This window comes from Cygnus atratus, chromosome Z (genome assembly GCF_013377495.2).
Source record: "Cygnus atratus isolate AKBS03 ecotype Queensland, Australia chromosome Z, CAtr_DNAZoo_HiC_assembly, whole genome shotgun sequence".
NCBI classification, from domain to species: domain Eukaryota; kingdom Metazoa; phylum Chordata; class Aves; order Anseriformes; family Anatidae; genus Cygnus; species Cygnus atratus.
In genome coordinates this window covers 68,520,508-68,537,612 of record NC_066396.1, presented here as the reverse complement: position 1 = coordinate 68,537,612, position 17,105 = coordinate 68,520,508, and the positions used below count along the sequence as shown (strand labels likewise).

Sequence of the window (17,105 nt, the reverse complement as noted above, 5' to 3'; positions counted from 1 at the left end):
TGTCCCTGTGTCCAGCCACCCTCTTGGTGAAGAAGTGGTTCCTCCTTAAAAGATGCTGTGCCTGCAGGTAAGGTATGACTTCAAGAGCACTGCAAGCTCAGTGTCTATTCATTATTTATTAAAAATGTATTATTATTTTTTTTAAAGGAAAAAAAAAAGCATAATAAGGGCGGAGGAGGGAGAGTGGGTAAGAAGAGGGACCCTTCAATCTTTCAGATCCTTCACATATAATCCAAGCACGCATGTGGATTTTTATCTCCTTAATTAAGCAATTAATTCATATCAGCAGAATCAAGCCTTCAGTGCGTATTACCATTACATTCAGCACAGAGCGCATAAACCTTTACATTAGAGAAATCTATGCGGACCTGTAGGTCCCCGACACGTGTAGACAAACCCTGCCATGAAATTCGGGAAGGCAGCTTGCACCAGGAGGGCTGTCCCCCTGCAGCGGGCTCACTCATTTGATTAGGACGAGAACTGCCAACATCTGCCCTGTCTCCTGGAAATGTTGTTAGCAGGCCCTCACACCTACGCTCCTCTCCTTTCCTCTTGTTCCCGTGTGGGCGTTTGGGCAAAACAGGAAAGGAGCAGCACATGCCTGTTTACAGTAATCATTACCAGGAACTAAGGGATAAAACTGTTTCAAATGTCATTAACTAAGCACGTACTGTTAGAGGGAGCGGGCTGGAAGGCACAGAAATCACTCTTTTAACTGTTTCTGAGGTTCCCAGGCTGAGCCCAGGATGGATGATTTTGCAGGAGGTTTACCGGCACCATCTAGCGTTGGCACTTAAAAAATGCACGACGTAGCACAACCCGGCGAAAAGTCCTTGGGGACCCATCACTGCTCTGGTAGCAGCTAAAAAGGTGCGAGGAAGATGTACAGACTTCGCTACTTCATCGTTCATCAGGATAAAGCATAAAGCAAGCAACCTAGATGACAATAAAGGGCATGTCGTGGAGCCCATCTTTCCAGGAAATGAGGTACAACATGGTGACAGCTTCAGAAAATTGGGCAGCTGACACACTCGGACACCTTTACTGTGCTGAGCTTTGCACTCCAGACTAGTCTTGCTGAAGCCAGTGGTTCCAGGAATTTTATCTCCACTTTATTTATATTGCTTAGACATAACGAAGCAAGGAGAAGGTTTGTTTTCATAACTTTTTAAGACTGAGTATTAGAACAATATCTGAACACACACAGGTTTTGCAGGTGAGTCTTTCATGAGCAGCATATTTCATATGAGCACCTGTGCACACAGCAGCCACCATCATGGCAAGAAAGAGGTCTTTTTCCCAACTCCAGTCCCCCAGCCACCAGATAACAGGTCTGGCAGTATCACTGTGTCCTTTACAGTGAACTCAGCAATTTGGAACTCAGGGTCCAAAATCAAAAATAAGACAGCATTATACATTATTACATCTTTCACCAAGAGATTTGTGATCACTTCCAGGCACTCTTAGAACTGATATTTGGAGTTATAGTCTTGGCACAAGCCTCCACCAACAGGTAACCTAGCCAGAGTCAGACTGATTTGCCCTGTGTCTGCAGGAATCAATGTGAGGTATTCAAAAGTGCACAGACGGGGCCAACAGACTGTATTGAGCCAAACAGGAAAAGTCATAGGCAAGTGCATGGGCAAGTATTTTTTTAGCAGCTAAATAAAATAATAAATGAGTGTTATTCTTTCACATTCTATATATACATTTACAATTACTTCCTGCATAATTCGACTAATACCTTAGCACAGATCTTTAATCTTATTTCAAGATAGAGAACTCAGAACTCAAACATAAGGAGAAAAAGTTCATACTATGATTAACTCCATTCTAGTCTGATTTACTAAGGGTAACTTAGCCCATTGTTCTCAAAATTTGCCAACAATTAGTCATTTAATATTTGCTAGTTTTATTCTTAAGTAGATAAGTGAGCATTTCCTCTCTAACATTTAACATATTTCAAGCAGACTGTGATGAATCCCAGGCCTTATGAGGATGGATTTCCATCTAGAGTGAAAGTTGCTATCTTTCTTTCATCTTAAAATCCCTTGTCTTTTAAAAAGTTGGATGTGATTATAAATGTTTGTGTGCTGTTCAGGGGAAGAAAAGGTTGATCAAAATATGAAAATAAAAGAGGTTATAAAAAATAAAGAGGTTATAAAGGCAGAATCAATGAGAAAATCTGAGCACAAAATGGTTAATACAAAATTATTGAACTTTTAATTCAGGCTGTTTTGCTGTTTTGCTGAAAGATAAAAACACGAATTATGATCATAAAGGTCTATTGATGAGTGCTTGAAAGAAGTGCAGATATTTTCCTCTGCTATAATAATGAAGTCTAATATAGTCTGCAGACATAAACTTTTTGCTCATAGTGCTTAGTGGAAAACTTAGTGCTTCTGTGGGGTTTTGCATGGTTTTCAGATTGACCACAAACTTCCTTATACTGCTGAAAAACTGAAAGATAATGATTATGACCAATTATGCATGCATGCAAAAGGATTTTTTTTAACTTGATATCAACATATGATAAGACACATATATATATATATAAAAGAAGAAGGCCAAGTTTGAAGTTAGCAGGGAGTAAATGCCGTGTGGTGCTACACACTTCCTTACTTTTGGAGATGTGGTCATGCTCATCCACATCACACTTTGGTGGTAAATGTATAAATGTATTTTTTTCTTTCCTATTGCTATAGAAAGTACAGTTACAAAATTACTGTTTTCCATTCCTTTTTCTCCATCACTCCCTGGAGCACAGTAAATACCAGTGTGTTAAGCTCTGTTATGAATGCTAGTCTAACAACACATTTTGAAAAATATACAAAATATTACTTTCTGCTTGTGTTCCTCCCACTTCTATCACTTTAATAATTCTATTTATGGCCACTCATTTGCTTAAGCTTTTAAATACAGTGAAGAAGCCGGAGACATCCATCAACATGTAAAACACTTTGATCCTTGTTTTTCTGCATCAGACTGGGAAATCCCCATGAATAATAAGAAAGGAAATCTAGGGGGTTTCCCTGAAGATCAACAGACTCTCTGAGCGTCTTCCAAAGCACTGTGCAGCAGGAGCGCTAACAATTGAGCTGGGAACTGTGTATGCGAGTAGGAATGGTTCAGTGGGTATGTGTAGGCTAAGCTTTTGCAGGAAACAAATAGTAACTAAGACTTATCTCTTCAAGTAAGATGTTTTCTCTTCCCTTGCTCTCCATTACATCCAGGAAACAAAGAACCACAGAGAACATTTAAGTGGCTTTCAGCATTGCATGAGGCAAGTAAGTGGCTGGAACAGATGGATAAAACATTCAAAATAATCATCACTTCACTGAAAAAAAGAAGTAGTGCAGGGACAAAAACTATTCAAAAGTCACGAGTAAATTCATCAAACTGTGTCTGAAGAAAAAAAAAAAAAAAGCTTAGGAAGATTTTTAAGATATCACAACTATTTGTTTTCCAGCATTACCCAAACTGAAAATTATACCATTTAGAAAAGTTCAGTATTTATTCACCTTTATCAAAACATAACACTTTTACTCCAACTTCTGAAAATGCAGTTGATTGAGAATGGGACCTAATTTACAAACAGAAAAAGAAAAAAAAAAGAAATATAGGGTTAAATAATCTAGAAATGATGAGGAGATGAGTTGTCAGTGTAGAATATGTAAAATGTTTGGTTTGAGGGAGAACAAATAAATCTGGGCGTAGTTCTTGGTTTGCTTTGCAGAAAGCTGTTCTGCTTCAGGCTGACTTCAGCTGATTTCTATTCTTTGTTCAACCAGGAGTTCTTCCTGTTTAGAGAGCATAACAAAACTGAATTTAACATGTTAGTCTGTAATAACCTCTCTAATTACAATTCAAAATGTTGCACACACCTCAGTGCAAGGATCCACATCCCTAAGAGGAGATACCACTGATTTTGCTGCATCTTCCTCACCTCAAGCACCACAAGATCTGGATGCACTTCAGGCTCCCGCTGAAATCCATGCAGCCTCCACCAGGCCACATACGTCTGCATTTCAAACAGACCTCGTCTTTTCCCTGAAAAAGTATAATATTGCTGAGTAAAGTGAGGGGATGAAGTTGTCTCATACTACTGGGAGGCAGGCAGTATCTGATAAGAGCAATAAAAAACCTATATGTTACAGACGAGCTGCCCTGAAAACAAGAATAAATGAGGAAGCAAAGCATGGCATCATACAAAAGATTATTTGTCATAGTGCTATTTGAGGACTTGTGCCAGTAAATACTGCCAGTAGAAAAACTAATGTGATGGGTAAAAAAGAATTCATTGTGCTTTGCCCAGCTTCACCAACACCAAACACAGGTCAAATGCAGATGCCACAACATTCAGGTCACGAACAATGAAATACAGCAATACCTTGTTTTTCTAGTGCCTCCACCTAAAATGTCAATGTTAATGTACATATTTTCTATTGGAAAATACAGGGCCCCTGACTGGTCAGTGATAACTGTGTCTAAGCTCTGATCCTAGTCTCGTTTTCTTATCCTACATTAAGCAGACTTTGGATAAAATGGAGAGTAATTATTGGAACACAAATATGTCTTCTTCTTCTGTCTGAAGGTCAAACTCATCACATCTTTCTCTTCCTGCCCTCATACATGCCATTTTGTGCAATACCACATGTGCAAGGATGTTGTGAGAGCAGCTTCTGAATCAGGATCCCCCAGGAAATTGCATAGAGACATGTCCCATTTCTGGACCTAACAGAGACGTGAAAAACATCCAGAACATCCGTCTTCATGTTAGTGTAGGTCTTAGACTGCTCAGAGACACAGCCCATGGTTCCTAATAACTTTCAGGTAAAAATATACAAGAAATGTGTAGAATTGGTGCTAGAGCACATAACACACTATTTAAGTAGTGACTCCTAGTTCTCACTTGAGCTACCAATATGATTTTTTGGACCTAGCAACAAGTTCCTTCCACTTCCTACAGTGGAGGGAAAGAAAAAAAAAAAGAAAAAAAAAAAAGGTTGTAAATGTTGTAAAGGCAAAATCAATGGGAAAATCTGAGAACAAAGGAAGAAAGGGATTGAAGAACATTTAGTGTTTAATATTTATTGAACATTTAGCTCTGTCTCTCTTGTTCTCTTGTTTTACTGGAAAACAGTGCTTCAGGACACAACAAAAACATGTAAATTTATGCAGTTCTAGATTGATATAAGAGACAAAAATTGATGGTTATTAATCTAACACACTGCAGGTGTTTTTCCAGTATTTCATCTTTTAATTTGTTGCACTACCCTACTTAGAATTTCCTTAATCAATCATCTCTTTTATGTTCCTTTCACATGCATGTTTCTTTCTCTCTCTGAACTTATTTCCATGAAAGTCATCTTTGTTTTCCTGAATTCCAAGGATAGTGATCACTAACACCTAAGTTAGTGATAAGATTTAAATCTGCTAGATTTTATTCAGCCATCTGTTGCAACAATTAACAGAGCATTAATAGAAATGCTATGTTATTGTAAATGCTAGAAGTTCATAGACTTAAAGGACACATCCTGCATTTTTAAGCCATAGACTTAAAGGACACATCCTGCATTTTTAAGCCAAGTGACTGACCTAATTGGTATCATCTTTACACACCTCCAATCCTTCCCATTAATACCTTCCATGTTTGCTGTTCATAAGGATCATCTCGAACAGAAATCTACCATTGTTTACCAAGCAGCCCACAACAATTCACTTTCATATTCACCAGGCTGTTTGTCTCCCTGAAACCCATGTGCTCTCTTACATAAATTTTTGCCTCCCTCTTTACAAGGATATTGAACCATAATTTCAAGCCACGTACATCCATACGTGCGGAAATAAGCTTGCCTTATTGTTGTTGTTGGGTCTCCTGAACGTGGAAGAATTCAGGTCTTGGGGTGTTGTTATCTTACCCTATGCAGTGGGAATTTACAAACTAACCACAACAGACTCTGATTCATCTTTCTACTGCTGAATTTCACATCCTCTCTCAAACACCTGAAAAGACCATTCTTAATCATAAAGCAAACTAATTTTTACTCAGACACCCAGGGTAAAAGTGGGAGCTTAACTATTTGCTTTCCTTCAGAATAGTCTCGTTGACTAGGTTTCTTTTCTTATGGTCAGTTTCCACTTTGTTGAATTTCCTTGCTTTCTTTCCATGCCCTCACAGAGCGGGCACGGTGCTCTCTCTGGTCTTCTCTCTAGGCAATATTTCTAGGTCATCTCTCTCATGTCTCTGGCAGCACTTAACTGCCAGCCCTGCTTTTGCTCTGTCCAATGCACAAATAAAAAGGGTGGAGATGGCTGTTGACTAGGAAGACTGGTACTTTGAGGATGTTGAAGAAATGCCTGGAGAAACAATTCAAGTGGAGCAAGGGAGGGATATCTCTGCTGCAGGTACTGGTCAGACACCTAGCAGAAAGTGTGGGAAAAAATGGGAAAAGAAATCCATCAACTTATGAACTTGGTATGCCTAGCAGTGAGAAAGAAGATTTGATGATCATGAGAAGGGACAGATGATCCAAATCCAAGTCAAATATTCATGGCCCTATCTGCAGTAGGACCTTCTGTATCAAAAGATATCCTGGTGGTCTTCAGGGATTCTCATAGGACCATGACCAAAAACAGATGAAAGTTCACTCTATGGATGAAGCTGAATTGGTACAAGAGATCAGCAGTCTGAAAAGGTCTTCCATTGTAATTTTTCTTTGGTAAGTGACAGAAACATCAGCCACTCTCCAGGTACACAATGACAGTAAGAAATGCAGAAATTAAATTCATCTTCTACATCCAGAGCAAGCAGTTGTGAAGGCCAGAGCAAGGTGCTCTGAATAAGAGGAGCTTTACCATTGCTTGCTTCCTTGAATTTGAGACACTCTATGATTCTGTGAAACAGAAGTAGTTATCAAGCAGTAATTTAGCTGCAACACTTAGTTTAGGAAATAAGGATGGACGGGTATGGCCTGAGGATGGCTCTCCTTTTAGATAGCTCTCTTCTTGATGCCTATCATTTCTACTGCTCATAAAGGCCTTATGGATTTTTTAAAATTGGATATCATATTGAGTTCAAAGTGTTGTATCACTGCTAATCTACACTAAAAGCCAATAGATTAAAAAAACAGAGGTATCAATACCTCAACAGAGGTACCAATACCTCAACATTATGCTGAGGTAACCTGAACCACTTGGCATCAAAAATGTAATCTACCAGCACAAGTAATGAAGTGAAAGACTAGGTTAAAACACATACACACACAGAATTTGAAGGACTTCTGTTCTTGTTGAGATTCTTACCTTTTAAAATCAGTGGGATTTTTTTATTCCTACTTGATGTCATTTTTAATAACACACAAAAGCTAGTTTTTAAGAACTATCCCCCATCTGCAAGACATATTATGAAAAGAACCTTTATTGGTAGTGGAGTCTCATTGTGAAGGAAATACTCTTAAAAAAAAATGGACTTAGTGTGTCAAAGGATCACAAAATGGCAAGCATAAGAATGAACATATTAAACCTACAAAAAATGTATACATCTTCTAAACATCCCTAAAGAATTCTCCAGAAGTTCTACATGAGCTGGCAACTCATGCCACTTTTCAACTGCTAAAAATGAAACCTTACATGATGGTTTGCAACATCTTAATAACCAGCAGAAGGCCTGTGCAGTCCTGCAGTCCACTACACACAGCACAGTTTTTAAGAACTATCCCCCATCTGCAATAATACTAATATGTACAGCAACAATAATAATATGTACAAAGCAGGTGATGTGCAATGCAATTGCTCACCACCCAGCCTGCCCCTGAGCAGCATTCCTCCCCACCCCAGCCAGCCAACCCAAATTAATTGCTCAGCATGACACCACATGGTACGGGACATCCCTTTGGCCAGTCTGGGCCGGCTGTCCTGGATGTGTCCCCTCCCAGCTCCATGTGCAGCCCCAGCTTCTTTGCTGGCAGTGCAGCTGAAAGGTCCTTGTCTCTCTGCAAGCACTGCTCTGCAACAACTAAAACTTCATGTTTTCAATGTCATTCTCATCCTAAACCCCAAATACAGCACCATACCAGCTACTAGGAGGAAAATTCACTCTATCCTAGCCAAAACCAGAACACAGCAAGACACTTGGCATCTGTAATTTTTCACGTAAGGTTTTCCCAGTAGTAGAATTCTCCCAGGGCAGAAGTATACCCTCCACAGATATTATTTCTGAGTGAAATAAGTGCTCATAAAAATATCAGTCAAGTAGAGGTGGAAGCAAAGAAGGGAATCTGTTAAAATATTTCAGCTGTTTTGGAGGGACAAATTGCAGAGCAGTTCTCACTGATCTTTGAGGATGTCAACAAGGAGGCCAGTTCTGGTAAGTCATTATGGCTTGATTCCATATTTACTGAACCTCAAGCAAATATATCTGCTCACTTAAATCAGAACATCTTTTCTACTTCTTCTGAGGCATTCTGTTATTTAATTTCCTTCAAAGAAATAAGTTTCGTGTAGGGAAGAAAACATCCTTTATACTTTTTTCCTGACTCCACTCAATACTGGATAGGGAATGTAAGAAAATACTTTGTGCAAAACAGGAAGGAACTCTGTATTTTGTGATTCAGAACAAATTACATGGTAATAAAATAACACAAGATCAACCACAGGCCTTTACACCCATATCAAAGGCCTTCATTTTCTAGGGCTTTCATTTTACTTGCTACTTCAGATTGCTCCAAAAAGTAAAGCAGATTGCAAAGCACTTTGTGTCAAATTCCTGGCCAATGCATGTGACGCAGATGATTAGCAATAACACAGTATTTCTGAGTAGTTATAAGATTGCAAAAGTGAGCCTTATGTTTTTAGAAAAATGATGACCTACAAACGCTGTTGTACACTTCAAGTACATCAGGCTCTGTGTGGAAAGCTAAGTGTTTAGTTACAATTCCTATGGTTACTGAAGAGGACTCCAACATAGCACATGACTGGTTTTCTGTGCATGCCTTGGGAGATTTATGGAGAGTCCCCACCAGATTTAAGAATGATTCAATATCCCGTAGAAATCTGTAGAGTCCTCTGTAATGGCATCCCAAATACACAAGACCTTAGGTTAAACAGAGTTCAGCTTCATCCTTCTGGGTAATACTTCCTGCAAATTTTTGCTGTTTTCCAAATTAACCATCTTTTAAGTTTCTCCTCCCTAAATTGCTGGGTTCAGAATTGAAGCAAAACACTGACCATATGAAAGTCAACGAGTAGTCTGCCATATTTACCTCAGCTGAGAAGAATTTCACCAACTGTACTCAACTTTGTTATTACTGGTACTTTCTTGGTTGCAACTTGTTTCTTCATTGTAATTCTATTTAACCAAAGACTTTGGATGTCACCCAGAAGTTCATATAAATTATATTGTAGTTTACTTGAGACTGACCTCATTTATGTCGTACGGCCATAAAAAGCCATGGCAGTCTTTTCTGCCAACTCTCTTTTCTTTCTAAGACCAGTAGAATCTCTAATCATACTTTCTAGAAGTGATGTGGATTCTTGTTGCTATTGGTAAAGTGACTATCAAGGTAAAGGTCATGGTGAGAGCAAACATCTTTTAAGGCAGACTGCAGAAGGAAAACCAGTTATAATTTCAAATTGCAGCACACTTTACTACACGGGTAGGGCTATTGTTTTCTTATTTATGTATCAGAAGACTCAAACTTAAAAGAAATAGCACACTTATATGTCACAGACTAAGTTACCTTGTTGCAAATATCTGCATAGGCATGTTTGCAAGACAGCAGTGCACAAAGCATTTGCGTAGTCCATACCACTACAATATGGCTCAAGTTGTTTATCTCCTTCACAAAGTCATCAATATTGCTAGTGTGGTCTGTGTGGTTGGGCAGGGTACTTACATTCTGAACCTCCAACCTGGCTATTGTCTATAAAAATGTCTTTTAAACACAGAAAAGGTGTCATAAGGGTATAACTACAAATTCAGCCTACACACACTGTAACTCATACTTCAAATATTACACAAGTCTTAGTGTTCCAAGCACTTCCTAGAATTGAGATTTTTCTCCAAGTCTTGAGAAGATCTGTTTTTGTGGGATGAAAGATCATTGAGAAGGTTACATGAATTTATTTATTCTAAATAAATTCACATGCCACAATTCTCCGATGTGTTTTTCAACATTACAGTCTTGCTGAATTAGTCAGCAGTAATTAGTTACACCAAGTTATTTTACGTACTCCTCTCCTCTCCTCTCCTCTCCCATTTTTTTTTTCTCCCCTCCCCTTTTGCCTTGACCTCCTCTTCCCCCTTTCCCTTTTCTTCCTCCTCTCTTTCCCCTTCCCTTTCCCCGTCCTCTTCCCCTTTCTTTTTTTCATTGCCAGGAAGAAGACAGTTTTCTCAAAGGGCACTTCTGCTTGCTCAGTGAGAGACCTCTCAGGCATATACACCCTAAATATGTCAGTGAGAGTGTTCTCATGTTCTTTCATGAAATAGTTTGGTAATGTCTTAGAGATCCCACACAGTGATAGCTTTACTCTGGACATAAAAGCCAATTAAGCAGATTAGTTAGAATTCTGCATCCTGTCCATCTATTTTTTTAACCTGTTCTGTCACAACAATCTGTCACATTAACAGGACCATTAATACATAGTATATATTATATATATTATATATATATTATTATACCCCTGATTTCAGCAGGATATAAAGACACAGAGATCAATGGCACATGCTAAGAGCCATCTCAAGAAAACATCACAAGAAATTCACATCATTTTGGGTGAAAATTTAGTCAGCTCATATGTCATTAAGGCACCAAGATAAAGGCAGTGACAATGGACATTTTTCCTCTTTTGTGAGGCAAGATGTATCTTGATTGCTACTAACCAGTATCAGAGAGTGGCATATGACACTGCAGCAGTTCAACACATGGACAACCATTCAGGATGGCTTTCTTGTTCTGGAGAGGTTTATTTGCTGAATCTTATTTTCTTTGGCTCATAAGGAGATACTCCTATTTGCAATGCAGCAGCACTTCTGAAAAATGATATGTGTCTGTGATGCAAAGCCACACAATCCTTGTACCCTCACAAGGCCTCCAAACAAAACACCAAACCTAAAGGAGAAATTAAAAAAAAAAAAGCCATCAGCAGACATTTCCTATGAAATAATGAACTTCCTTATCATTTTATTTTCAAACTGCAACTTTTGCATGATGTCTGATAATCACAGAGAGCCCTTCTCCACTCAGGATACACAAACCACAGGATTCCGATGACTCACACCGAAAGAGCTTTTAAACACACGAAGGACGGAAGGGCATGCTGTTTCTGCATTAAAGCTTCCTGCCAAAGTCCGAAACTAAGCATACATAAATATATTTGGACAAAGTTTTAGCAACAACGAGAAATTCACCTCACTGTAACCCTTCCGGTGAGACAGTCTTGCCCATCTTATGAACTGTCCGATTGCATCCTGTTTGCCATACACTTCCCTTTGACAATCACAGCTGAAAGCAAAATACTTGTGAAGCACAAAGGTGCTATATTGACTTCTTGATGCAAGGATGGCAATATCTCTTGTGTTCAAGAGCTGGATGTGGGGCAACTGTTGGCCAGCAGAAAGGGGGACCGTGATGATATTTTTATTGCTCTTTGACCTGTAGTTGATTATATTTTTATATGGCCTTTATCACATTAAGCTCCAAAATGGTGACACTCTTGGTCTAGCATCAAATGTACATTAAAGCAATATGAAGCTCTCTGTTCTTAGAACTGCAAAGATAAATCCTACAGCTGTGGCAGCTTCTTTTCTCCACAGCAGAAGCACTGAACTCAATGCCCTTCACTTTATGGGAATCCTTTGGGGAAACCATAAAAAAAAATGTTTGACAAGACCTAATCTATATCAGTGTCACATTGTTGTCAGTAAAACCATTTGGTCTTTTTCCCAATGCTTCTCTGGGGACTCACAGTCACCTGCTGATTAACACCTAGATAGTGTTGCAGGAGAAATAATGAAGGCTGTCAGGCCACATTTTTAATCTTAAAGTGAAGGCTTAGTATCACTGACGTATTTCTTTCACTGATCTTAGGTAATTTCTCTGGCCATGGTTTGGACTTCAATGGAAATGAGTCAGCGGAAGCTCAAGCAAAATAGAGCAGATGAGTGTGACTGGTTTGCAAAACAGTAAACTTCAGATTCACACAAACACCAAAGACCAGCAAAAGACCTGCATTCTCAAATTATTTAATATTAATGTTTCATATTATATTTCATATATAATAATAAATTAATATAATTATATTAATATATTAATATAATATTGTTATAATATTATTGTTTAATATTATTATTTCATATAGACAGAATGTCCTGCTGGGGAGAGAGCAGGAGGCATCCCCAGAAAGGACTAGTGTTTTTTTGCAGTCAGATGATACGTATTTGTCGGGGACATCTGGGCCACTGGCAGGAAGACTGTGTGTATACAATGCAAGGATTGCAAGGTGCAGTGAGGACAAGGGAAAGGAGGTCCTACACTTCAGGAGGATGATAGCTGTCTTCCTTATCCACCCACTTCACAGCCTCATTATTATTACTATGTGGAGAGCAGATGACAACTATTTCTCTGGGGTGATGAGTACATCCAGCAGTTTATACTTTCATCACTCCCACAGGGAATTACTCCACTCATGTCCCTCCTTCTGTCAGCTGCAAATGCAGCTGATACATCTGTAAATGATACAGCTGTTTATTGTTCTTCACCTAAGATATCAATATAAAATTCAGGGAATTTTAAACCATATCACAAATATTTAATAGGCTTTCCTTTATGCCATTTTTGCCTTTAAATCCTTCAACTCCCATTCTGATGCATATGAGATACCTTTATCCACATAGATCCAAGAATATTTTTTGCAAGTGCAATATAAAATCTATAAAGTGTCTTGAAAATAACATTTTATATATGTACAGTATTATTTCTGAAACATTGGATTTGTTTACTATGTTTGTACTAACCTCCCACACAAACTAATATTCTCTATATGAAAGCTTTCCTAAGAAACCAAAATCACTTCTCACTTCTCATGTAGATAACAAAAACAATGGTTGCAGAGCCAGCTAGAGCCAGCTGCTAGTTCCCAGTTTTCTATGTCCCTTTTTTGTGGTTCAGAGTCTACATCATTATGTAAGCATAAGCTCAATATCAAAGACATGCGGATTTGTGCATGAACATTCCAGAGAAATAGATCCTGGAAATAAAGTCAAAACACACTAGGTGTATATAATCGAATATACATTTCAGTTTTCCAGACATCTTCTTCATTGAAATAAGGCTCCTGAAACACAGTTTTGTATGACGTTCTCTTAGGTGAACATGGTTTAGATCCTAGTGTCTAAGGTGGCTGCTAAGCATTTTGGAAAAACGCACTCCAAGCAGTGAGGACATCAGTGTCAAACAAGAAGTATACATTGGGTAAATTGTCCTGGGATCCATCCCTCAGGTATTCATTATTCTTATTAACAATTAAGGTGATGAAAGAGTGAATTTCTTTCGTTCATCATAACTGAAAGTTTGACGTGATGGAGAGCATATTTAGAGTTTGGCATAACTTCGAAAAAATAAAGAAAAGGTTTGAAAACACTGTTAAATTTTTGGTAGTGACAAGTGTAAAATTCTAGATAAACAATGACAATGAAATGGCTCAAATGTGGCATGAGAAATGATAAGAGGGTTTAGTCCTGCAGAAGAACATCTGGAGGAAGGTGGTTTCTAAATTAAACAAGACAAAGTCTTACATTGCTGAAAGAAAAGTGAAGAGCTCACTCTGGGATGTCTGATTGGGTGTCTAATTTGACAGACCCAGGGAGAAATTCTGTCTGATCCACTAACACATCTTTCACCGATTTCTCTGCCCACTTTTAGCTGTCCTCTGTGAAGAAAAGTGAAATCTACCTACAAATGCATACATTATGACAGGAGATTCAGAAGAGAAAAATTAGAATGATCAGGAGGTTAGAAAACACAGCTTATAAGGAAAAACTGAAAGAACTGGAGTTGTCTACTTCAAAGAGGACAAAAGAGAGAATAGGACAAGAAGAGGCTTGACAAGCTTAGGTAACCTGCAGTAAGGGAGAGGGAGGTCAGACTCTGATGGCATGATTTGGATAGCTCACATCACCTGGGGAGTCTGTGAAGGCTCCCGACCAAATATTCTTGTAGGCACTACCAACAAGTAAACCTCAGTAATAACTGTCAGAAAGCATAAGATGAATAATGTTCGTTCCTGGATCTGCTCCAGAGTTTCCATTATGCCACATGGGCACCACACCACAAAGTGGTAGAAAAGCTTTTAGTACTTCTTGAAGGTGGAGGAGAGTTTACACAAGCAAAGGTAAACTGTCAGGATATCATAAATTTGGCCAGCCTTGAAGGCAATATGCCTAGACCCTTGTCCAAAATGACATCCTCAAAAAAGACAAAAAATATATTAAAGTAAGAAAAGCTTAGTTTTAGCAGAACTAAAACTTGAACACTTACTTTATTAACTGAGGAAACTAAACAACAAGGTCAAACAGATCTCTACACACATCTCTTCCCCTGACCATTGTGTCTCTGTAGGCAGATACTCATAACCACGGTTGGTTCTAGCCAACCCATCAACTTTTTGAGCAGCAGTAAATTTTGCCCAGCTCCATCTAGAAACAGAAAATTCCCTATTCCACTCCTCTCAGACTTGCATGTCTGGTCCCTACCTAGGCAGCAGCTACCTACTCTCCATTTACTTCTAGGAGGTTCAAACTAAACTCATCATGTCCTAACGGAACACAATATATCACTGAAAACACAGGAGCAACATAAATGCCATCCATCACATCTTCATGTTGGAAAGCACACTAAATGAAGATTACAGACCAGGCATTTCTATAGTGTAAGGCAAAAAGGAATCACTTCAGTCATACACACTAACCTCTTCAACAAAACATCATGAAATTTCTCTACATTATTTTTTATTTGTTTAGAGCAGACTTTTTTTTTTTTTTAAGGGAACAAAATTCCAAATTAAAACTTTCATCTGAAGAATCTACCACATTTTTAAATACATTGTTCCAAAGTGTAATTAGCCTGGAGGCTGAAAATCTGCATTTCACCTCTAATCTGCTTTTGTGTTGCTTGATCTGTCTTGCTCAGATGCAGAAGAACCAGAATCACTGGTTCTTCTGATACTTTCATCTGCCAGATTTAAGAGATGAAAGTCAAAGGTTTGCTTTGTGAGTGCTGACAAGCTGTGATCAAATCATCTCCCAACTTCCTTTTTGGTAAACCAACTATTTTGTGTCTCCTAGAACAGGACATATTTTTCAAGTTGTTACTCATCCCTGTTGCTCCTCAATGAATCCTCTGTATTTTATCAGCATTTTTAATAGTACTGCAGAAACAGCAGTATCAGTGGCAGATGCAGGAGAAAAAAAAAGAAAAAAGAAAACAAACAAACAAAACTAAACAAACAATATGTCTGCATTTCCACTTAATACTTCCCAATAGACTTCTTACACTATTTTTTGGCCCTGCTGTTCTGGGGGAAGCTTTCATACTACCCACAAGTATCTTATCAGGGTGATTGGTCCCCATTTAGACAATGTTGCCTACATTTTTGCTCTGAGCTAACATACACTGTTGTATATAATTTTCTATAAAATTCAGAGTGTTAAATCCATAATACAGTCTCTACACTGTTTAGCAATTATCCAATATTTGTGTCTCATGCAAACTTTAAATACTAGCCATTTTCATTTTTCTTTCTAGGTAATTTTGCTGGAAATGTCAAATATGTCAGACTTAAGCTTAATGGAATGAAATGGGAAAAGCATTTCAAGATCTGACCCCAAATTTATAAAACTGTGATAATCTGCAGGGCATTTCAAAAGTTTATTTAATTATCCTTTGAAACAGATGTTGATTTTCATATTTTGTAGGAAACAAAGCATACTGTACCCAGCCTATGCTTCCATTTGCATCTCGGTCAGTCTTCAACATGCCGTGGGCAGGTCACAAGGTCAACAAACCCGTCGATGCTGCAAAACAGGAAGGAATTGTAAAACAGGGTAGCAGAACCATGACTCAGGCGGATGCCAGGCCTTTGGGATGGTATGATTCACACGCCTTATTGTGCCTGCTTGCAGCGCAGCACCATCTCACCAGGGCGGAGAAATGCACTCAGCGAGCTGCCTACTTCCAGCTGCAAACAGGACATATCCGTTAATACCAACTGTAAATAACGCCTGCAGAAGGAAAGCCCCACTGAACGTCCTGTGCCCAGCCCTCTGCAGCCGGTGCCCCTGCCCCCCTGGAGCCTTCCCAGCAACTCATGTGGGCACTGTCCAGCAGCACGGTGCTCTCTGAAGGCCAGCTGCAAGTCCTGCCAGAATGCGGTGAAGACCCCACCAGAGCCTCCTTGTCCTTGCCCAAGACCTGTCTGTAGAGTCCAAAACTAGCTCAGACAAATCAAAGTAAAACTCCACAGCGATTATTTTGCCCCTGCAGGAGGAGCAGCCTTGCCACAGACTTGTGCATCTGCAAAACGTGTGGGTGAGCAACAAAGCCAAGGGGCACCGTCTAGACGGGGAAGTCTGAACTGCTCCCAGGACTGTGTGTACTTTCTGTTAACTCCAGTGTAGCTGATAGGACTTTTTGTTTGCTTTTCTAATTCCAGAGCTCCGTTTTCCATCCGTTTACCACACTCAGAGACACTACACTCACCACTAAATCTTCCCCCAAATTGGTGGGATGTGCTGGAGGAAGCCTGTGAGGTGGGAGATGTACAGGGCACATGTCTATCAAAGGTATGGATGGTGGTAGGAGTAGAGGTCCCTTCTCCTCAGAGTGGTTTTCAGATGATAACTCTTGGCAGCATGGGTTCACCACACTGCTCCCTCACATATCAGGAGGCCCTTTCCTTTCCCCACACCCATGAGTGCACAGAGGGACCTCAGCTGCCAAACGTCTGGAGTATTTTTCCAATAAACAATAAGGATTTGTTTATGTATCTACCTTCCTCACATAGGACAAGCATCAGATCTCCACTTCAAAAAAGGTCATTGCTACAGA

General features: G+C 39.2%; 1 long non-coding RNA gene across 2 annotated transcripts; it reads right to left on the bottom strand.

Moving 5' to 3' along the window:
* Nucleotides 1-1,421: 1,421 nt before the first annotated feature.
* On the bottom strand, nt 1,422-16,578 carry LOC118256228 (uncharacterized). 2 transcript variants are annotated; one of them, XR_004781165.2, is made up of 5 exons: nt 16,197-16,578; nt 15,993-16,072; nt 10,883-11,111; nt 3,885-4,050; nt 1,422-3,800 (listed from the first exon to the last, which is right to left on the bottom strand). It is a non-coding gene; the product is annotated as an uncharacterized LOC118256228 (long non-coding RNA). The 2 variants fall into 2 exon arrangements; XR_004781166.2 differs by having other exon boundaries at nt 3,947-4,050.
* Nucleotides 16,579-17,105: the final 527 nt, after the last annotated feature.